Genomic DNA, 22,999 nt, shown 5'->3' on the forward strand with positions numbered 1-22,999 from the left:
AAGGAATGTCAAGGGGAAGGGCACAACTGCCCCATTCTCTGGGGGTATAGTAGCTACTCCAGTTTAACACCTAGCTTCAAAACAAAATGAATTTTTATATTTTCTAAATGAAATAATGTACAACCACCATCTTCATCTGAGCTTATTATAACTTTCAAACACAAAGCTTCATTTTAAGCTTGGTGTAAAAAACATTTAACAGGAATGATGGCTGACCTTAGTATGTAGTGTGTATCTTACAGGAAATGTTTTTTAACAATCATAACACAGTAATAATGCCACTAATGAAGTCCTCAATTTAGAATCTGGAACATTCTTCCATCAAGGGGTGGGGAGGGGGAAATTCAGTCCAATGAGTCTGTCTCAAGATCTTCATCTCTTGTTTGCTCCACTTGTATTCTCTTTTCAGTAACTGGATTAATGCTTTGAGCCCAAAACGAGATATATTTTTTATTACTGTAGATTACATGTTGTTTGGTGCTCAGTTCCATTTTTTCCTCTTGCTTGCGTTTTCTATCTGCTGCTTCTTTCTCATGTTGGCCTTTCAGCATATTCCTTCTATGAGCAGTCTGAAAGTTTCTTCCACTTTTTCTCTTCTTTTCACCTTCTTGATCATCTCCTTCCTCTTCAGAATCAGAGGTTGATGTAAGCCCTGTTTTAGCTAAATTTTTCCTTTTTGATTCAACTTCTTTTTTCCCCTTTTTTTTTTATCTGGCTCTTTTCTTGGCTTATCTTCTTCCTTCTGGCCCTCTTCGTCCTTTTTTAGCTGCCTTTTAGGTTGTTTTTCCTCTTGCCCCTTTTTCTTACCTTTGTCTTCTTCAGTTACCATGTCACTCTCCGAAGGACAGGGCTGTTTGACCATTTGGGGTCTGCCTCTTGGTTTTGGAATCTTGACTCTGTAGCTGCAGGTCGTCCTCTCTTAGGACTCACTTTTAGATTAACAGATGCTATGGCTGTAGTCACTACGCCTGCCTCCTCGGTTTCTACTTGTTTTTCTGCCTTTCTCTTTCTCCCTCTTCTGGCAGCTTTTAGAGTGGTTATGTCAACTGCTTTAGTCACATCCTCGTTGCTGGCTTTTTCTTCATGGTCAGTATCTTCCTTTGAAACACTAGTTTCTTTTTCTTCAACTTCAACATCAGATGACATTATCTGATTGTTTAGTTGATGCCTGTTCACTTGAAAATTTCACTTTCGGATTGTTATCTACCTCCCATAAACCCTCATTAAAGCCTTTTCATTTATTTGGTTTGCTAAACTTTTCCTTATTTTCTGAGTAAGGAAATATGTCCTTTGGGCCTAAAAATGCAGTCTCTGTTTCTTTTTCTTCCAAAAAAGAAAATGGGTAATTTGTTTGTGGGTGGTTTTACAGCTCCATCAGGAGCTTCATCTACCTGCTGGGGCCGCGGGCGCTGGGGCTGCGGTGGCGGGCCGGCCGCCTCTGCCCGCGTCCACGCAAGCCACCTGCTCCACCAGCTGCCGCAGAGGCGTCTCAACGGCTCCGAATAGCAACCGCCGCCGCCGCTACCGCCACCGTCGCTGCGCTGCTCCCTATCTGCTTTTAAACCCCTGAAATTTGGGGTTTCTTTATTAGCCCTTAGCAGCTTAGCTCTTACTTACCCTAACTAGTACACCAAGAGAGTCTCCCTCCCTTCCTCCCTCCCTCCCTCCCTCCCATTCCTTCCATCCTTCCGCGCTTCTTCGAGCACGTTCCAACAGAAGTTTAGGTTGGCTGGTCTGAAAATGAATTCATTTTCTTAGATAAGAGAATAAAAATTTCTTGAGCAACCCGTAAGATGCCGTGCTATGTATCTGGCCTAAAAAGAGGAATAAAACCCAATTCTTATACTTGAGAATACTTGAGAAACTGATGGTCCAATGAAAGTCTTTTGATTTAGTTTTGTCTCTAGCCAGTCTGGAATTATAGAGTTGTTCAGCGGTTTAGGGGCAAGATTTTGCTGAGCTTCGAAGAAGCCAGAAAAATGCAGAAATTTGGTGGCAAATTGGTGTTTTTCTCTTGATATTCTGCAGAAAATCACATTAAGATGAAACTGAACTTTGCCCCCTCTGCCTGACAAATGAGAAGAAGGTATTCATGTCTCAGTACCTGCAGCCCTGTACTTGATCCAAGTCTCCCCACAGTAACTGAAATCGTGTTGTTGCCATTTATTTGGGTTCTAACGATGGGCCATACACTCTCTTTTTTTTTTTTTTTTTTTTTGTGGTACGCGGGCCTCTCACTGCCGCGGCCTCTCCCGTTGCAGAGCACAGGCTCCGGACGCGCAGGCTCAGCGGCCATGGCTCACGGGCCCAGCCGCTCCGCGGCATGTGGGATCTTCCCAGCCCGGGGCACGAACCCGTGTCCCCTGCATCGGCAGGCGGACTCTCAACCACTGCGCCACCAGGGAAGCCCGGGCCATACACTCTTGATGTAATTCAGCCACTTCTCTCAAGAACCTAACTGATGTTTACAGATGAGGAAATAGATTCAGAGAGGATAACTAACTTCTCTGTCACCATGGAGACAGTGGGGGATGGAAGCAAGTTTGAAACCCGTCCTGGTACCCAAAAGCCAGGGCCCCTCCTGAAAGCTCTGTTGCCTTCCATGGGAGCAGCTTTGCACTTAGATTATTCAGAGTACTGCTTCGGGCTTTTGCTTTTCACGGGAGAAATAACCTCACAGACTCTGGGTCTGCTCCCACTGCCTCCTCGGCCCCAGGCTGGAGACCAGCCTCTATTACTCAGAAGAACTTACGAAACTCCGTAGTTCTTTATATTCAAGCATCAGCACGTCTGACTTTTGTTTTCAATGCAGAACCTGCCCTGTTTTCCCAGAACAAAAATCCAGATTCATTCTGAAAACGAAATGACGGTTGGTCCTTGGAAAACAACCCAGATCCCAGGTCCCCACTTTAGCACAATCCCAAGTCAACGTTTTCTGGTTGGGTGCTTCCAAGCCCTGTCACACTGATAAGGGCTTTCAGACATACCAAAGCAGGGGAAAATGAAAGAGACCCTTTCTTTCTCTTGTTGTTCCAGATCAGATAACATTGCCTGATTAGTTCCTCCACCACGAATTCACGCCACATGTACCCACACGCCAGCCCTCTGCTCACAGGCCATCAGCTGTATTGCTTCCTGCACAATAATTCACATTTTGCCTCGTGCTTTCCCTTCTCCACCTCTGTTTCCGGCTCCTCCCCCTGAAGTAGCAAAGTGCCTGCAAAGAAAATGTGTCAACAGGTGAAATTTATAGGAGTTTCTTGGCCCACACAGAAATGTGAACCACAGGTATCCCCAAAGGAGAGATTTTCTTACCCAGACACTTACCCTCTTGAATATGCCCCGATTCTATTCACATGTGGGTTCTCTAGAGACACCGGTTATCTTTTGGATGGAATCAGAGTGTGGAGCTCCCGTCTGGGAAGAGAGGCTTTGATGAAGGCCAGTTGGGACTATTTAGTTGCGGTTACAGAAAAGCCCAACCCAAACGGGCTTAGTCTAAAAGGGAATGTATTGACTCAAAAGCTGAAAGAGGATGCTACGTACAGACAGGGCTCAATTCAGGGCTCAGGCTTACCGTTGGCACCTGCCAACTTTTAAAAACTTTATTCCTTTGTTCTGCCTTCCACTGCGTTGACTTTAGCCTTAGGTTTTATGGGTACCAGAAAGGGCCCTGCTAGCCCACCCATTCTCTTATGTTTTAGGTCAAAGGTTATGAGTGAGAGTCTCTTCCCCAGAAGGTGCAGTGAAAATGTCATTGCATTTCATTGACTCTGACTAGGTCACATATGATCCACGCAGATCAAAGGATGGGGAAGTGAGATATGCTGATGGCTTAGGCCTTGGTCACAAGCTCCACTCCTGGGGCTCGGTGTGGAGTCCGCTTTAATGGGACTGCCTAGAAATCGGGTACAGTCACCAGGAGGGCTCCGGCACTGTTCCCTGCAGTGTGTGTTGCCTTATAAGAAATGGTGCATAAGCGTCACATAATGTTTTGTGTCCACTGCATAAGCCAGCTCCATACCTTGAAAATAGCCAGCATCTGCTTACGTAAAATAAGAATTTACACCCAAAGCCAAGCTGATTGGAAAAAAAGGTTACTTACTGGTTTAAATTCCAGGAGTCAGGCTAGTTTGCCAGAATTCTGATGCAAGTGGGTCAGTATAGAAAACACTCAAAAATTCCTCAACGTCTACAGCAGGACTGCCTTATATTCTTTAAAGCATGAAGAGCCTCCACTGGTTTGGTATTGAAGACTATGGCAATGAGCCTTTCTTATCGGTTTCATTGAGTTTTTGTTTTCTAAGAAGACTCTGATATTTTAGTTATAAAGACCTCTGTAGCCTGATCAGGCTGGTTCTGGAGGGAGTGGAAGGGTTTATGGCAGAAACGTGGGAGGTTGTTGGAAGTATTTTGACTATATTATGATACACACACCAAAAGATGTTCTCCTATAATGTTCTCTCTTCCAGTCATTCAGCTTCCTCCTACGTCTTTCTAAATAAACATCTGGAATTAGGTTATTCATTCTTCTTGTCAGCTCTCAACGTTAAATATTCATCCTTTTAGCCACTGAACAATTGTTATTGGTTATAAACCTCCTTTCTTCAAACACTTTATTGTTGATTGTGCATCAGACCCTCTCTAAGCACGTCACATGCATTATTTCATTTATGCTTCATAACTACTGTATGACATAGAGACTATTATTATTATTCGAATTGTATGGAAGGTGAAACAGATCTAGAAGAGGTTAAATATCTTGCCCAAGGTCACACCGTTGGAGCCAAAGATTTTAAAACCATAGTATGCAAATAAAACAAAGATTTTGCCCCTGCTGCCACCAAGGTAGGGCACAGGAAGACAGACCAATAAATAAACAAGTGCATTTAATGTTGTGTTTGCTGTGATAATGAGCTACACAAGGGAAAGTGGGAGAGAGAGAGAGAGAGAGAGAGAGAGAGAAAGAGAGAGAGAGAAAGCAGTCATTTCTCTGGCCGGGGCTGAAAGATTTGAAATGGGTGTTGGGAAAAGTTCCCTAGAGGAGGCTAAGCTGAGGTGCATAATGCTTTCCAGCTAGAAGGTGGGGGATGAGAAGAGCATCCCAGAGATCAGAACCCATGCAGGTGAAACACAGATGCATGATGGGGGAAACGCAAGCTATCTGGCCTGGGTGGAGCCTGGGGTTCTGGAAGGACAGACGTAGGAGCAGCCAAGCGGGACCCAGTCCGTGAAGGGCCTGGTTGGGATTTGGTCGGGAGAGAATGGGGAACTGTTGAAGGACTTTAAGAAAAAGGTGACAGGGCTTCCCTGGTGGCGCAGTGGTTGAGAGTCTGCCTGCCGATGCAGGGGACATGGGTTCATGCCCCGGTCCGGGAAGATCCCACATGCCGCGGACCGGCTGGGCCCGTGAGCCATGGCCGCTGAGCCTGCACATCCGGAGCCGCAACGGGAAAGGCCACAACAGTGAGAGGCCCGCGTACCGCAAAAAAAAAAAAAGAAAGAAAAAGGTGACAGTTATTCATACCTAGTTTTGTTTTTTTTTTTTCTATTTTCTAAATTCCCAAGCTTAAATCTTTTTTGGGGGGGGGATTTTTTATTGTGTAAAATAAACATAACAGAACTTACCATTTTAACCATTTTAATTGTATAATTCAGTGGCATTAAGTACATTCACAACATTGTACCATCATCTCCACTATCCATTTCTAGAAAATTTTCATTATCCCAGAGGGAAACTCTGTACCCATTGAACAGTCATTCCCCCATTTTCCTGACGACCTGTTGGATCGATGGAAGTTGCGCTGAAAAACAAGAGGAAATAAACATATAGGTCCTCTATGTACATTAGCCCAAAGAACACTGCGATTTGTGCTTTTGTAAAAGGAAAAGCATCAACGACGCTGCATTTTAGGGCTGAGAGTTCACCCACTGTCTGCGGTGAGCTGTTCCTGCCAAATCAGCCAGACAACGGTGATGTTCCGTTACCACCAAGATGTCCCTCTGTGGTTTCTTATAAAGAAAGGCAGTGGGTGCCCAACGTGCCTGTCATGACTAAAACTGCTGGTGAACACCCCATGGCATCAGGTTAGCCAGCAAACACACATTGAGCACCTGCTGTGTGCACAGTGGTCAGGAGTCAGGTGCCATAAACAGAGGGGAGTAGGCAGCGATCCACAGCTTTCGAAGGAATCGTAATGTAGTCTGGGAGAAGGACAAGGACACGTCAGCCTGTGACCTCAGGTGGGGTGGAACCCCCTGACCTGTGCTGATTTACCTTTTCACTGCAGTCGGTAGAGCTCTTTACAGCGCTGAGCACATAATCATTTTACATCAGTTCGACCCTCTTCTTGTAGTAACCATCAGACTATTCACCCCATAATGGCAGAGGCTTCATCTGTTTTTGTTCATTATTGTCTCTTCGGAACCTAGCGTAGTTCTTGGCACGTAGAATGTGCTCAACAAATGCATATTGAATAAATGGTTGCTATAATTATATATATGTGTGTTTATACACGTGTACATACATATATAATACACATATATGTGCATACCTACATACATATACACACATATATTAACGCTACAACACATTGTATATGTAGACTTTCACTGAACATACAAATATATATACAGTCAAGGTATGGATATATATGTACAAGTCATATTTTTTGACAAAAATAATTATCATGTATTGAACACTTTAATTTTTATCAACAGAAACTTTTTTCAGTGTTTTACATATATCATTTTATTTAATTGTCACAAGAATCCTATGAGGATTAATTAGCTTGTTTACTTTTTCCAAAAGAGGCAAAGGAAGCACAGAGAAGTTAAGAAACTTTCCGAAGGCCACACTATTTCAGTTAGTATCAAGCCATATGTTTTGAAAGCACAAAAAATTCACAATAATCCAAACCATTTTTTCAAAAGCTCCCACTTTGGAATCAATAGCTTCTTCCAGGCCTCAATGCTGTTTAAATATGGCTGAGACCCTGCGGCTGCAAAGCTCCACGAGCTGGGGATGTTAACTGCACGTCTGGCACAGGCAGCAGTGGGTGCAGAGCTGGGTTTGTGGTCCCCAGTAAGAGGCCACCATCAGGCCTCGAATGCACGCAGACAGACCCACGGTCTCCCTCCGCAGTCTAATTAGTTAGAAGACTATTTATAGACCTCAGCGCTCGTCTCAAGACAGACTCACTCTCAGTTCCTACGCCCCCTGCTCTCAGCAGACAGCTTCACCTCGTGAGTCATTGAGAAAATTGAGGGCATGCGCGTGCTTTCTGGTAACTTCCACCCTCCACCTACAATTTACCTACTCCCACGTGCGTCCTCCCAGCCTGCTCTCCAGCCGGCAAAGGTAAGGTGGCTTCCTCCCAGCCGTGTAAGCCTCTCCCAGGGTCCGTGTCCTTCCCCCGCCCTTCTGGGTTTCATCTGTCATCCCTTCCCGTCCCAGGAGGCTCTCCAATCTTTAGGTCCATTTCCACGATGATGCCCCCTCTGCCTGTGAAGAGGCTGCGCCCTCACCATTTTCCTGGATTCCTGCAGCGGCCTCCCAACCTGCCCTGCATTTCCACTTTGTCTCTTCCGCAGCGCAGTCACATGGAATCTTTTAAAATGCAGGGTCACAGGCAATTCCCAGCGCACTAGCTCCAACTCACCTACGTCTCACTGTTTCCAGGAATCGTATCAGGATATGAGTAACTAAGGGTGATATTCAGTCCTCTCTACTTTTCCCCTCCCTTCCTTCCTTCCCTCCCTCCCTTTGAAAGTAAGTCATTTGCATACGGGAGCAGTTATTAATAGTAACACAGCTCTCCGGGTGCACCTTGCAGCGGACTTCTCGACTCAGTCACCAGGCTTCGTCGCAAGCACCTCTCGCACCTCCACGTCCTCCCCGCCGCCCCCTGGCTCTGCTTCCAGCACCCCTAGAAAAGCAGGGTCACTGGGACCTCCTCGTTGCCACTGATCTTTGTTCAGTCTTTACATCCGGCTTTTGACAGCGTCCACCCTGCTTGTTTGCAGACTTCCCCGTACGCTCCCTGTTCCCCTCACAGCGCTGGAGTGGTTCCCTTTTCCTCCGTGGGCGCCTCTTGTTCGGCCTGACCCTTGAAGGCCGTGTCCCTGGGGTTCTGAGCAGAACCTCCCTGTCCTAGGTCTCTGCGCTTTCTGTAGGTGGCTTCATCCCCTGGCATATTTTGTGTGCATTCCTTATGCATGTTATACCCTTATCATTTTAGTTTCATTCGCTAGGTCTTTGAGAGCTTTAGCTGATCATTGTTGAGGTTTGCTTACTGGGTTGTAGGTATTAATCCAAGCAGAATTATAGCTTGATTTTTCTAAAATCCTTCTTTTTGTTTTATTGTCAACACTATTTCTGAGGACAGCGAGCATTTAATGACATGTTAAGATGAAGCAGCACATTTTCCCGAGTCTTCAAGAATTTTTGGTTGTGCCCATCCTCCACCCCAATACTTGCTGACCTTAAAATTTGCTCAAGTTCAGAAGCCTGAGTCCCAAACAAAAATGGCCTCTTGCTGGGGCCCGACCTCTTTGACCTACGCTGGGTGGCATCACCCATCCTCACTTCTCTCTCACCTTCATCAGGCCTCTTTCAAACATTTCTTCCCAGCCCCCCTGCCCGCCTCCCGCCAGAACATAGATCCCCCTGCTGACCTGGGACCAAGTAAGTGTGAAGCAGATTCTGCAAGCCTGGCTCTCTGCAGTGAAGGTGGCAATAAAAAAGAGAAAGGCTTCCCCTCAAGGAACATCCATGAAAGAGGTTGTCGAGTTTGTTTTGTTTTCTTCAGAGAAAAGCATGCACCCACATGTTGTGCTCTAAATGAGGATATTTTTCCAAAGTGCCTCTGTGTTAGTGTCCTGTTGCCACTAGAACAAATTATCACAAACTTGACTTAATACAACACACATTTATTTTCTCACAGGTCTGGAGGCCAGGAGTCTGGAAACAGTCTTACTGGGCTAAAGTCAAGGTTGTCAGCAGGGCTGGTTCCTCCTGGAGGCTCTCTGGGCAAATCCATTTCCTTGACTTTTCTAGCTGCTGGAGGCCACCTGCATTCCTGGGCTTGTGGCCCCTTCCCCGCATCACCCAGCCCTCTTGCCTCCCTAGTCACCTCTCTTACTTCCTCTGCCTCCCTCTTAGAGTGTGATTACATTTAGGGTCCACCAGATAACCCAGGATAATCCCCCTATTTATTTTGCTTTCTTTTTTTTTTTTTTTAATTTTTTTTTGGCCACCCTGTGTGGCATGAGGGATCTTAGTTCCCCGACCAGGGATCGAACCCGCACCCCCTGCATTGGAAGTGCAGAACCTCAACCACTGGACACAACTGGGAAGTCCCCCCGCTTTTTAAAATACATTTAATCCCCCCATTTCGAGATCCTTAATTTAATCACAGCTGGAGCATCCCTTTGGGCATATAAGATAAATATTCACAGATTCCAGGGGTTAGAATGTGGATAGCTTCGGGGACAGTATTTAGCAGTGTCACACACTGAATTTCACCTGCCCTTTGACGACTCACTCACATATCTTTGTGTCACTTTCTTGAGTTCTGCTTTGGCCCTGGAATATTACTTAATAAGGCATTTTCCTTTATATATGTGTATATATAATTATCATATATCATACATAAATGTATATTATATATTTATTGTGTATACATACATAAAAGTTTATTTTGAAAGTCCACCTTCAAGGTATACTGACGTGTCTTTAAGAAAGAAAACCCATGTAAAGGGTGTGGTTTCTGCAGTGTCAGTGTTTGTGTTTAACTTCATGGAAAAACCATCATGCCCATATCATGTCCTCTTTCAGCCTGTTGAAAGAGAGCCCCTGTGAGGACAGGTACACCCGTCAGGGGAGTTGTCCAGGTGTCCAGGTGTTGGGCTCACTCAGGTGCCAGTAATGACACTGGCTTCCCTCCAGTCTCCAGAACTCCAAAGCCCAGAGTGGCAGATGCCCTCCACCTGCTGTTCCACTGACTGCACACCCCCAGTCACCTCCTACTTCCCTGCCTCATTCTTTGGTTTCCTCAGTCTTGCCCACTGCCCTCAACGCCCAGCTGGAGATATTTCCATTAAGATTCTATCGACTGCCTCCCTCCTTCATGAATTTCTTCTTTGGTAATCTTACCCACTCCCATGACTGCAGCTCTCAACTGTGGGGATGACTTCCAGACCTATGTCCCTAATGGAAAATACTAAATATAAAGTATTTCTTTGATAGTTTCTCAAGTGCCTCTACTATTTCTTTTGGTTTAAGATGTTTTAATGATTATGTTTTAATTTGCAGAGGTTATATAGTTTAATGACCCACGTTGACTGAATATTTGATATGGTAGTGCTCTTATAAACATACATATAAAATAAACCATACTTAAGGTAGTCAGGTTATCTAATTCACTTAAAAAAAGAGAAAAACCCAGAAAGACACATCCAAAATTGTGGCAAGTTACATTAGCAAAAACTTGATTTAGAGTATTAAAGTTTAGAATGGAGATTTAAGCACAGCTAATGGGTCTATGGTCCATCCATTGCTTCCCATATATAGCACCAAAGGGGTTTTGAATATGGTGCTCCTGCAATAAATAAAATCACATTTCTCAGCTCACATCTTAGCATAAAATAACATAATACCATGAACCATAAGTATATGTTTGCTAATAAACATTTTATCTTCCAAAGACAACTGTTTAGCTATTGTCTTTAGGTCAAATCTCTGAAACCTCTAGGAAAATCAAGCTCAGTGAAAAGGAATAATAAACTACAAAATGAGGGCTTCCCTGGTGGCGCAGTGGTTGAGAGTCTGCCTGCCGATGCAGGGGACACGGGTTCGTGCCCCGGTCCGGGAGGATTCCACATGCTGCAGAGCGTCTGGGCCCGTGAGCCGTGGCCGCTGAGCCTGCGCGTCCGGAGCCTGTGCTCCGCAATGGGAGAGGCCATAAGAGTGAGAGGCCCGCGTACCGCAAAAAAACAAACAAAAAAACTACAAAGTGAAATGATAAGGTTTTCCTTTATGGAAGTCTATATATTTTTGGTATTTGGCTATCATTTTTAACTGATAATATTATATTGATAATATGTTTTTATTGATTATATTATATTGATAATATAATAGTTGATAATATATTAATAACATTATATTTTGGTATTTGGCTATCTTTTTTATTGATAATTTTATATTAGTTTTTAGCATTTCCTCTGAGTTGCATTCCTTTCATCTGATTTTTATATTTATTATGTTTGTGGTGGTAGTGGAGGTGGGATGGATAATAATAGTCGCCTTGTAGGTTTGTTTGTAAAAACAAATATGCATTTAAAGTTCCTGGCACTTAGTAGGCATTTACCAAGTGTTAAATGAATAAATACTGGGAGTTCAGAGAAAGGAACTATTATTCCCAGCTTGGCTCAACAAAGAGAGCTCCTGTAGGGCTGTTTGATCTTCGAGAATCAGGGGCAGGGGGGCCCACTTCTGAAACAGAAAATCACATCCTCCCTTTAAAAATGCTCTTCTGTGTCTTCTTCCTCTTGTTCAATTGGGCATATGTGGTTTCTATGATCACGCTGTAGTCCTTACCTACACCTCTTCCAAAGTGAGCACTTAATCAATGGCCCAGCTTGTGGGGAAGGATTCTCAAGTACTTAAGGAATGGGAGGTACCACCAACTGCTCAAGCAGCATGGCATGGACTGATGGATTGATGCCAGACGGCGGCAGGTGGCTGTTTTCACATAGCAGCCCCTGGCAAATGAAAGAGGTGTGTGCAGATCATTCTCCCCAGAGGGTGTTCCTTTCTCTACAGCTGAAAGGGCAAGGAATTGATCCAAAACAGGACCAACAGTTTGAAAGAATTAGGACAGATCAGTCAAGCACCCCTAAGTTTATCTGGATCAAGATGCATACGCACCCTCCAGTGTTGGCAAGGTGTGACCCCTGGAGAGGCTGATAGAGGAGGAGCTGAGCTAACAGGACCATCACCTTCCTTAGATGCATGAAATAGATCCAAATTAAAATGAAATAACGTTTGCATTGGTCACATCTTTCTAAACTTAAACTATGATTAAAACTAAGTAGGATGCAAACAAAATTATCTCCCAAGTTATAAACACCTAATTTATGATGGCCCATAAATATCAATGATTGGTTGGGTACTAGTTTCCCTCAAATATCCTTTATCCCCTCTTCACACATGCTCTTCTTAGAAAACACCCAGGGTGTCCTGGGCCACTGACTAACCATTGCCGCCTTGATTACAAATGGTGTATGGCGGACTCAGTGGCTTGGACAACGATGCTTCCTTCCCCTCCCTCTTTTTACAGCTCAGTCATTTCAAGCTTGGTTAAACCTGTTCTCATATCCTATTCAACTTCCTTCTTTCCCTAAATCTACCAATTCCCGCCAAATTAGATAAGAAAAAAGTTTAATATTAGATTTTCTACCAAGAGTTTGAGGCTATGGAATTAAGCAAGGAATAGTACTGTGTCTGGCCCTCACTGAGTTTAAAATCTATCGTAGAAAATCATTTCTCTCTATGGACACCTATCTATCTATATACTCAACATGAAATGAAACAAAGTGGGGTACACTGATCTGACTCAAAAGAAAGTTATCATAAGGAAAAGTCAGTTTTACGCATTTCTTTCATTTATTTGTTCTCTCTCTCTTCCTCCACCTCTCTCTCTCTTTTTTTTTTTTTTTTTTTTGCACCATTTTACAGCATCTGGTCTGTTGATACACTTTTGCCTTATTTATATGACTCCGTTCTATTTTCTAGTTACACACTGGGATGGAAAATGCGTGCATGCTGGGCGGCGGCCTCTTTGTCTCCCATTTGCCTTTTCCCCTTCCCTGTGAAATGAGATATCCACAAGAAAGGGCTAAAATCACAGCACGTGTTAGCGAATGCACGGAGTGGCCTGTAATCTCGCTCTCCTTCTGTGCTTCCATTTCCTGACTATGGAACATATCAGCGAGCGTTTTTTTCTGCAGCGCTGGCAGGATCAAAAGTCAGGCAGAGACGGCCCAGGTTCCATTTCTATTACGAAATAATTGTCGTATCTGCATGATAATACACACATATATGCCTGCGAAATTATCTGCCTCCTAAGCATCCATTTACGCCCGGAGAAGATGATGAATGTGCCAGATGCGTCCCGGTCGCGGTGAGCGCACGAGACGGGCGGGGCAGGGCAGCTCGCCAGCTGTTTGGGTGGCTCCGTCAGCAGAATGCGTCATCTCAGCGAGTCCTGCCGTACCAGCCCTGATACCAGGTCTAACCGTCCCGCTGGAAGAAGACCAGAGGCCCTGCACTAAGATTTAGGCCCATTTTTCATCTTCTGGCAACAGTGCACTTCCTCTCTTACACCCTCATCCAGCCAGGCCATTACTGTGTCTCCCCAGGAGTGCTACGGAGTGCTGTTCTGAGGCTAGGGCTCCTGTTTTATACTTTACATTTGGTCCTTGGAATATTTACCAAAACGTGTTACTGGCCTCGGGCCAGGTCTTAGCCTAGAAACCAGATAATCTACTTTCCCCAGAATGAATAGCATTCAGCTATTCCTGAGCTCCCAAAAGCCAGCAAGCCCTCCAAAATTAAACACTCGCAAAGCTTTTTGCCGGCAAACCGGGGTTTGAAATCGGCGCGGGAAGGGGAGGGGAATGAGAGGAAACGCTCCGCTCTGGGGCGAGCAGGGTGCACGTCCTCGCTCCCGTGCAGCAGCGGGCAGAGCGCCGGCGGCCTCAGTGGACCGCAGACCACGCCGGAGCCACGTGACGAGGCCCGGGGTGGCGGGTGGCGGGTGGCTACGAGTCTGCGCGGCTGGCGTTGCCAGGCAGTGGCCAGCGCGGGCGCTGGGCCCCTCCTTCAGCAGCCTTTGTGTCCTTGCGCTAGACTGAGCTGCCTAGACTCGGGATCAGACCGCCCCCGCTGTCCTATTGTCTTAACAAGCAGTGCTGGGGTCGGCTGGGGGGAGCCGAGGGGAGTGCTGATCTGAAGTTTTCCATAGAACCCCCATCCGGGCTTTCCCGGGATGGATCCCAGACAGCATCGTGCCCAGTCTACCCGATGGGGCTGCCTGTCTAAGGGTCGCACCAGGCAGCTGATAAAAGAAGCTGCGTGGTACAGGAAGGAGGGAGGTGTATTTGTTTTGCATTCTGCAGTGTGGCTTATGTTAACTGTCTGGGGGACCGAGGCACACACACCAGAATTGCTCCCTTGTGCTGTGTCATGAGGCCCAAGTGATGAATTTTTTTCGCTAACTTGGCCTGATTTGGATTAGGACACCTGGGTGTGTGTTTGTGTGTTTATCTGCCACCTCTGGCAGTCGGCTCAGGGCAGGGGACCAGGCCATGGCGAGAGGTAGTGTCTTGGTCAGAGAGTGGAAATTTCTAGTTTCAGCTTATATCTGTTTTTATGGCCGTTTTGATTTGTGTTACTGGCTGGGCTTTCTACGAGCCTGAAATGCATGCAAACCGTCAGTGAAACCTCAGAAAGATTGAATCTAATTCATTCTGAAACTGGTTGTATTTTTCACTCTAACAATAAATCTAACAAGTTCAAGGACACTTTTTGAATTCAAGAATTTTCCTTGCCTCTTTTTTTGATGTTGGTCAACGAAATTCACCATTGTAGAGACCTCGGGCATTTTTATGTATATTGGGCCATTCCTTCTATCTTAGTTTGCTAACCGTATTGGGCTAATGTTCCCCCAAATGTTTCCCAAAGAATTGGATATCATTAGGTCAGAAGAGTTGTCTACAGGCACACCTCGCTTTATTGCACTTCGCAGATATTGCCTTTTTACAAGTTGAATGTTTGTGACAACCATGAGTAGAACAAGTCTATAGGTGCCCGTTTTACAAGGGTGTTTGCTTACTACGTGTCTGTGTCACATTTTGATAATTCGTGAAATATTTCAAACCTTTTCATTATGTTTGTGATGGTGATCAGTGATCTTGGATGTTATTCCTACAAATCTCTGAAGGCTCAGATAAGGGTTAGCATTTTTTAGCAATAAAGTATTTTTAAACTAAAGTATTTACATTACCTTTTTTAGACATAATGTTATTGCACACTTAGTAGACCATAGGATAGTGTAAACATAACTTTTATATGCACTGGAAACCAACAGGTTCATGAGACTAACTTTCTTGCCATATTTGCTTTATTGTGGTGGTCTGGAACCCAACCTGCAATATCTCTGAGATAGGCCTGTAAACGCATTTTTCTCATTAAATTCCAATTTTTCCAAAACCAATACCCTATTATATGATAAACATTAAATGTTGAGATGAACAGCTGCAAATGCAAATTAGCCCAGTTAGGGGATATTTACATTTAGAATTGTATGAAAACAACATCTGTGAAGGTTGAGGAAAAAGTAGGTAAGAATAATTGACCTAAGATCAAAAACATGCCAAAGACTAAAGCATTATTTCTCTGAAAGAAGTTATTTGGAAAAACTCAAAACATCTGGTTTATATTAGAAAATGTAAGCATAGAGAGAGTAGCGGTCTTTGAGACATCAACTTTTATATTTCTGGAATTTTATAATCACTCTGTCTCTATTTCTTTAAAAATAAAATGAAACTTCTATTTTACTGTTTATGTTTGCTTCAGCTGGGGAGGGGCAGTGGCGTGAGGCTAGCAGGGGGTGGTCATGCCATCGATGATATTAAAGGAGACCCATGTGATTGCTTTCTTTACTTTTCATATCTCAATTCCCTGGCTGTTCAATTTAGTTCCTGAGGTGCTGACAGCTGGTAATACGCTAAACTGCAATCCACCTTCCCCAAGTTATGGATATTTCCTAACTGAGGTTTAATGGTGTGACTTGGCTTAGGTGAAAACGTGCCAAGGTCTTGGGTCTCCTGTGTTTCATCCAGGTTTGTTATGGTTCCAGAAACATACTGCCAGGGGCTAGAAACCACGTTGCTGCCTGGTCCTTGCAAGGCAAATGGATATCAATTACCTATTACTTTCAGAATACCTCTACACAGACCAACAAAGGGACCCAGCAGTGATTCTTTCTTTTGGGCTGTTTATTTGTCCTATTGACAAAAGTTGGTGAGTCTAAGAGATTGAAAATATCCAATTCTGCAAAATGAATAGTGCTTACATTATAGAAAATAGTCCTAATTTATTTTAGCAAAAAGCCATTAGGAAAAGAAAAAAAAGTCAGTGTATCTGGTACCAGATAGTAGTGATGGTTGCACGACAATGTGAATGTACTAAATGTCACCAATCGTGAATTTCATGTTATGTGTATTTTACCGAAATAAAAAAAGAGTCAATAGAAGAAGTTTATCTTACTCTAGTGATTGAGAATGTTAATGTTGACTATCGTTGTAGCTATGTGATTTCCAATGAGGTGGCAGGAGCAGCAAGGGTGTAATATTCCAAACCTGGAGTTATTTCTTGCTGGCACTAAATTTTATCAATGGCAAGTGGCAGATAATTTGAATATTCTTCTTAGTATAGTAGTTTCTTAGCAATAAGGATTTAACAGTTGTGGTGATCACTGTTTGTAAGAAAAACAGCGTAAGGTCTATAATTTATAGTAATTTGTCATTTTGGGGAGATAAAAAAACCCAACAACACAAATTGCCAGGCTCATTGGCTGCCAGTATCTCTCCTGGTTACCTGCTCCCAGCACACGTATAGTAACATTCATGAAGTGATTCAAAACTTGGTTCCTTTGAATAAAATGGTCATTAAGTAAGAGAAAAAGTTAAGAGAAAAAGTTAAGTAAAGATAGAAAATGTAGTTAATCCGTGGAGAGTTGGTCAACACGTAGCTATTGACAGAGACACAGTGAAGGAGGAATTAAGAGGTAGGTAAACATTTCTGAGTCCCGCTATTTGGGATTCATCTGATTCCCAGTCCTTCTCCCCCTTGTGAATATCAGGGATATTGTATCCATTTTATCCAATACATCAGAACCATAACGAATGAGCTGAAAACCATGGATTGCCTTCCTAAAATAGCATGGTTTCATTTAAATTAAAGATATGTTTGTTGAGCGTGTAGTGTTTGCAAAGCATTGTGTTAGATATTATGGGAGAATATGGAGATTAGTATGGCACAGACTCTGTCCTCAGAAAACTAGAAATATCATAGAAAAGACAGGTTTCCAAAGGACAATCACGCTCTAATAAAAGAGAGTATGAAATGCTGAAAGTGAAAGTGGCCTGGAGATTCACAAAGGAGAGAGAAAGTGCGACAAGGGCTAGCTATTTTTCGTGAAGTTGTGGTGTGTGTGTGTTTGGTCCTTTTATAAAGGAGGTGGTTTTGGAAGAATGGGTAAGAATTTAGCAAACTGAGAAAGCATTTTAGGTGGCAGAATTGAAATGATAAGGCCAAGGCACAGAATAGGAAATGCCCAGGTGTTGGGAAAATGCTATAATTTTAGTTTGGCTGGAAGTAGGTTGTCTGTAGGAGATCAGTAAGAGTTAAGATTAGAAATGTAGATTGGTCCTAAATGTCAGGACGAGGCATGTTGTATTTAATCCAGAAAGCACTGGGAAGGCACTGACAGTTTCTGAGGAGGCAGTGAAATGATCCAAGTCATGCTTCACTGATGGTGGGGACCAAACTGGGATGGTTTGGGAAGAGACCTGCAGGGCGGAAGCTGGTAGAATGCCCTGTGAAGAAGAGAGAACAGAAGGAGTGGGGACCTGGGCCAGGCTGGTGGCAACAGGGAAAAAAAGAGAAGAGGCAGAATCTACATTTGATTTGGCAGCTAATCGGGTACAGGTGGATTAAAGAGAGTTCTGGAAAGATGGCAACTTGAGTGTGTCCAGGCTTCCTCTCCTGAGCCAAGGCTTGCAGAAGCCAGCAGGCATGCCAGGCTGGAGGGTGTGAGGATGGCCCCATCTCTGGTCGATTCCGAGGTTGATGCAGGATTTCTCCTCTGTGTGCTTGACAAGAGCCTGGAATTAGTGGAAAGAGCCTACGTGAAGCAAATAGAGTAAATTGTATCTTGGTCTGCAGAGATAAGAGTGTCTTGTTGGTATAAACAGAAGGGAGGACTTCCGGCTTTCAGTCTGGTTTGTAAAAAGTTTGGAAGTCATTACTCCCATCTTCACAGCAAGAAAAAGACTTAAGAAACTGAAAAGCAACAACTCTTATTAGATCCATCAGAGACCGAGGTCACAGGGCAAACCACTGCCCCCCAAATTAGAGATACAGAGAGGCAGATACAGAGAATCACAGTTTATTGGAGTAGCGGTACCAGAGCAGCAACCTCCATGGGAATCAGTACCAGGTTCCTTTTACCCGGTACATCAGGTTCCTTTTACCCGGTACCCAGCTTTCAGCAAAAAATTACAAGACATACCAAAAGACACGAAGCAGAGTTTGAGGAGACAGAACAAGCATCAGAACCAGTCTCAGATATGGCAGAGATATTGGAATTATCAGACTGGGAATTTAAAACAACTATGATTAATAGGCTAAGGGCTCTAATTCAAAAAGTGGACAACGTGCAAGAAGAGATGGATAATATAAACTGGGAGATGGAAACTCTAAGAACCAAAAGGAAGGCTAGTGATAAAAAAAACCTCTATAACAGAGATAAAGAATGCCTTTGATGGACTCATCAATAAACTGGACATGGCTGAGGAAAGGATCAGTGATCCTAAAGAAATGTCCATAGGAACTTACAAAACAATGCAAAGAGAAAAAGAGAATGAAAAAGTCTGAATAGAATACGTAGGAACCATGGGACAATTACAAAAGGTGTTATATATGCATAATAGGAATACCAGAGGAGAAGAGAGAGGAACGGAAGAAACCGTTGAAGCTATAATGATTGAGAATTTCCTAAAATTAATGATAGACATCGAATCACAGAGCCAGGAACCTCAGAGAACACCAAGCAGGATAAATACCAAAAAAAAAAAAAAAGAAAAGACATAAAGCCCACGGTTTTATTTCTATAGAATATAATTCAGAAATCCATAGCCTTTTAAAATAAGGCCACCTAGACATATCGTATTTAAAGTTTAGAAAATCAAAGACAAAGAGAAAATCTTCAAAGAAGCTCCAGGGTGAGGTGGGGGGATACATTATTTATGGAGCAGCAGGGATAAGAACTACATCAGACTTTTCTTCAGAAACCAGACTAGACTTGGATCGTTTATATGTCCCTTTTGTGCTAGAAAGTGAAACAATAACATGCTTAGGCTACTGAGAAGATAGAACTGAGACCAGGAATTCAATGCCTCACCAAAATAACAATGATCTGACAGAATGAAAGAAAGATATTGGTGGATGTGCAAGGATTTAAGACTTTTATCACCCAGTAGGATGACTGATTTGTCCTGGTCTATCCAGAACTTTGTCCATCTTAGCACTGAAAGGTCTGTCTCCTGGGAAACCCCTCAGTCTTAGGCACACTGGGACAACTGGTTACCCAGTAAAATACTCCATATGAAGAAAACTGACATCAAGTGAAAAAAAAATAGAGACTTAGAGGTGGGGTAGTGGTTCTCAACCAGGTACGATTTTGAGCCCCTTTTCTCACTTCCCTGGAATTTGGGACTATCTGGAGATATTTTTGGTTGTCACAGCGGGGGGGACATGAGAACTGAGGTTCTGGCATTTAGGGGTAGAGGCCAGAGATGTTGCTAATTATCCTACAATGCACAGGACAGTGCCCCCAACCCCAAAAAAGAACTGTCTCACTCAAGATGTCAATAGTGCCAAGGTTGGGAAACCCTGAATTCGGGGAAGATAATGAGAAATGGAAGGAGTGGTGAGTACAACCCTCACTGTATTTATGTGTATAAAACTTAAATGTAGGGCTTCCCTGGTGGCGCAGTGGTTGACAGTCTGCCTGCCGATGCAGGGGACACGGGTTCGTGCCCCGGTCCGGGAAGATCCTACATGCTGCGGAGCGGCTGGGCCCGTGAGCCATGGCCGCTGAGCCTGCGCGTCCGGAGCCTGTGCCCCACAACGGGAGAGGCCACAGCAGTGAGAGGCCCACGTACCACACACACACAAAAAAATCATTCATGTTTATCTGAAATTCAGATAACTTTTTGCATAAGTATATCCCGAATATTGCACTTAACTTATACTAAAAGAATATTGTTTATCTGAAATTAAAATTTAACTGGGCGTCCTGTGTTTTATCTAGTAAAGCTATCCTAGACTGTAATCCAAAGCAATATTTCTTGAACAGCTAAATAAGATTATTCAGGAAAAGGGCTATATTTTTCAAGTTAGCAATTCAAAATATTATTCAAATATAACACCTACCTCTTAAGCAGCAAACACCTTCTAGAACTTTTAATTCCTGTGCCCTTTTAATTATATCTTATTTTTCCTCAATTCCATATTTTCAAGACCTTGATCCTGCCTTCCATGGTTATTTTCTAAACTATAAGCTCCAGGGTTGTCAAGGAAGTGCTGCAATCATAACAGTAAAAACAAATTATATTTGTGTGGTGTTTTAACTTCTGTATCCATCTAACACTCACCAGAGTGAAGCAGGTAATATTATGCCCATTTCATAAATGAGGTCCAAAGTTATCGTGTGCTCATTGATGGTTGCTGTGTTAGCATGATGCTATTGAAAAGAAGCCGTATAAGGTCAAGGGCTAATCTAAGAAGGACAGACTGACCATGAGTCCAAAGTGCTGACCACAGGGAAGCCAGGTCTGAGAGTGAAAAGCAAAGGAAGGCAGGTGGGCTTTGTAATCAGTCTCAAGGTGGCTCCCTTTCATGTGAGAAGTGAAATGTTTGATAACACTTGTCAAGAGATGTTAAATTAGAATATTTGCCTCAGACACTAATACATAAAGACAGCAAATGCCAAAGTGAGTTGAGAAAGACACCCAAGATTACTTTTTTTTTTTTTTTTTCTTTTTTTGCGGTACGCGGGCCTCTCACTGCCGTGGCCTCTCCCGTTGCAGAGCACAGGCTCCGGATGCGCAGGCCCAGCGGCCATGGCTCACGGGCCCAGCCACTCCATGTCATGTGGGATCTTCCCGGACCGGGGCACGAACCCTCGTCCCCTGCATCAGCAGGCGGACTCTCAACCACTGCGCCACCAGGGAGGCCCCAAGATTACTTTTTAAGGAAACAACCAAGAAACAGTTACATAACTCTTCGGTTCCTCACCCAAATCATGCATATGAAAGAGATTAGACATTTGGAGGAAGTTTTGAACTTGATTTCCTTGGTGAAAGCGATTCTGTGACTTTTTCGCCCCACCCCTCATGGAGATGGAGGGCTAGATAGGGGTGGACTGCCTCATCCCCGAGGCTCGGGGTGACCGCCTTCCCTGTCCTTACTGTTTGACCTCCACCCTCCAGCCCCGGAAACTGAGAGGGAAAGAAAGCTGGTCCAGAGAGCTGCTCTGGGGCAGGACAAAGGAGCGTGGAGCTGACCTGCACTCATTTGTTGGGGCCAAGGGGACAAGAGTGTTTCCTGCAAAACAGATGTGGACTACACAGGGGAGAGCCAGCCTGAAGCCATGCGGGGTCTTGGAAGAGCAAGGACACGCCAACGGAGAATCTGTGTGCAGTGGAAAACCGAGAACCACATGGGGACCACGTGGGGGCATTAGCTGGAAGAGGAAAGTGCATGGCCTACCACGTGGGTGTCACAGTTGGGTTCTTGCAGAAATCCTCAAGAAGATCCATGAGGGAGTCAGTTCTAGAATTCGCCATGTCCAGAGGGCTCAAAGCCAGCTTATGATCTTACTGGTCAAGTTAGAACATTCTGTTTCCTTTTCCCAGATCCTTTCTCAGGCTCCAACTCAGAGGAGGATTTGGTAGGAGCTCTGGGTGTGGGTGTGGGTATGGACAATTATAGAAGAGGAGAAGCTGACCTTGGGTCGCGTGTCTGTGATATGCCCACCTGGACAAAGTGAGAGAAACAGATCTCAGCAGGGAGTGAAGATGGGAGACATTCTCATTTCTGATTTGACTCATGTAAGATGACCAGGAATTTCTATTAGGAAGGAATGACCAGCGCAGTCACAGAGCCTGCTGGCATTTTTATCGAGCTATGGGAGGGGAAAGGCTCCACCAGGGGACTTCCCTGGTGGTGCAGTGGTTAAGAATCCGCCTGCCAATGCAGGGGACATGGGTTCGAGCCCTGGTCCGGGAAGATCCCACATGCCGCAGAGCAACTAAGCCCGTGCGCCACAACTACTGAGCCTGTGCTCTAGAGCCCGTGAGCCACAACTACTGAGCCCGTGTGCCACAACTACTGAAGCCTGTGCTCTAGAGCCCGTGCTCTGCAACAAGAGAAGCCACTGCAATGAGAAGCCCGTGCACCGCAACGAAGAGTAGCCCCTGCTCACCACAACTAGAGAAAGCCCGTGCACAGCAACGAAGACCCAACGCAGCCAAAAATAAATAAATAAATATTTTTAAAAAAATGACGTTGGGAGAATTTTTTAGTTTTATCTTGAGTCTGGTTTATACTTTAAAACTATGCAATATGTTGAAATTATTAATCTTCATAATAAAATGAACCCTCGTGAACCCACCATTTGACCAAAGAAATAGAACATGCCTCAAATCCTGAAGTTCCCTGTAGACCCCTGCTGCCCCCCCCAGTCCATCCTTCACTCTGCTACCAGTTGATCAATACCCTGATATTTGGTTTATTTTCATTACTTTCTTTCCTTTACAATTGTTTCATATGTGAGTATTCTATAATGTGTTGCTTGATTTGAACTCTATTAAATGGTATTGAACTATATGTATGTAGTTTTCTATGACTTGCTTATTTCACCTGCTACTAAGCTACTAAGATTCATCCACATTGAAGCACATAGCTGTAATTTCTTCACATTCGCTGCTGTACGGTAGTCCATTGTGTGAATACATAACAACGTATTTATCGATTTTCCTGTCAAGAGATGCTTGGCTTATTGGCATTTTTGCCATTATATACTACACTGTCTTAAACATGTTTAAAGGGGCCCATTTGCAAGAGTTCACTTAGGGTATATACGTA

General features: G+C 44.0%; 1 pseudogene across 1 annotated transcript in view; it reads right to left on the reverse strand.

Moving 5' to 3' along the window:
• Positions 1-343: 343 nt before the first annotated feature.
• LOC307065292 (PC4 and SFRS1-interacting protein-like) overlaps positions 344-22,999 on the reverse strand; it is a 59,704-nt pseudogene continuing 37,048 nt past the window's right edge. The window contains exon 4 of the transcript in view: positions 344-1,566. The product of the transcript in view is annotated as a PC4 and SFRS1-interacting protein-like (transcript). The remainder of the gene's footprint in view (positions 1,567-22,999) is intronic.

This window comes from Hyperoodon ampullatus, assembly GCF_949752795.1.
Source record: "Hyperoodon ampullatus genome assembly, chromosome: 17".
Classification (NCBI taxonomy): Eukaryota; Metazoa; Chordata; class Mammalia; order Artiodactyla; family Ziphiidae; genus Hyperoodon; species Hyperoodon ampullatus.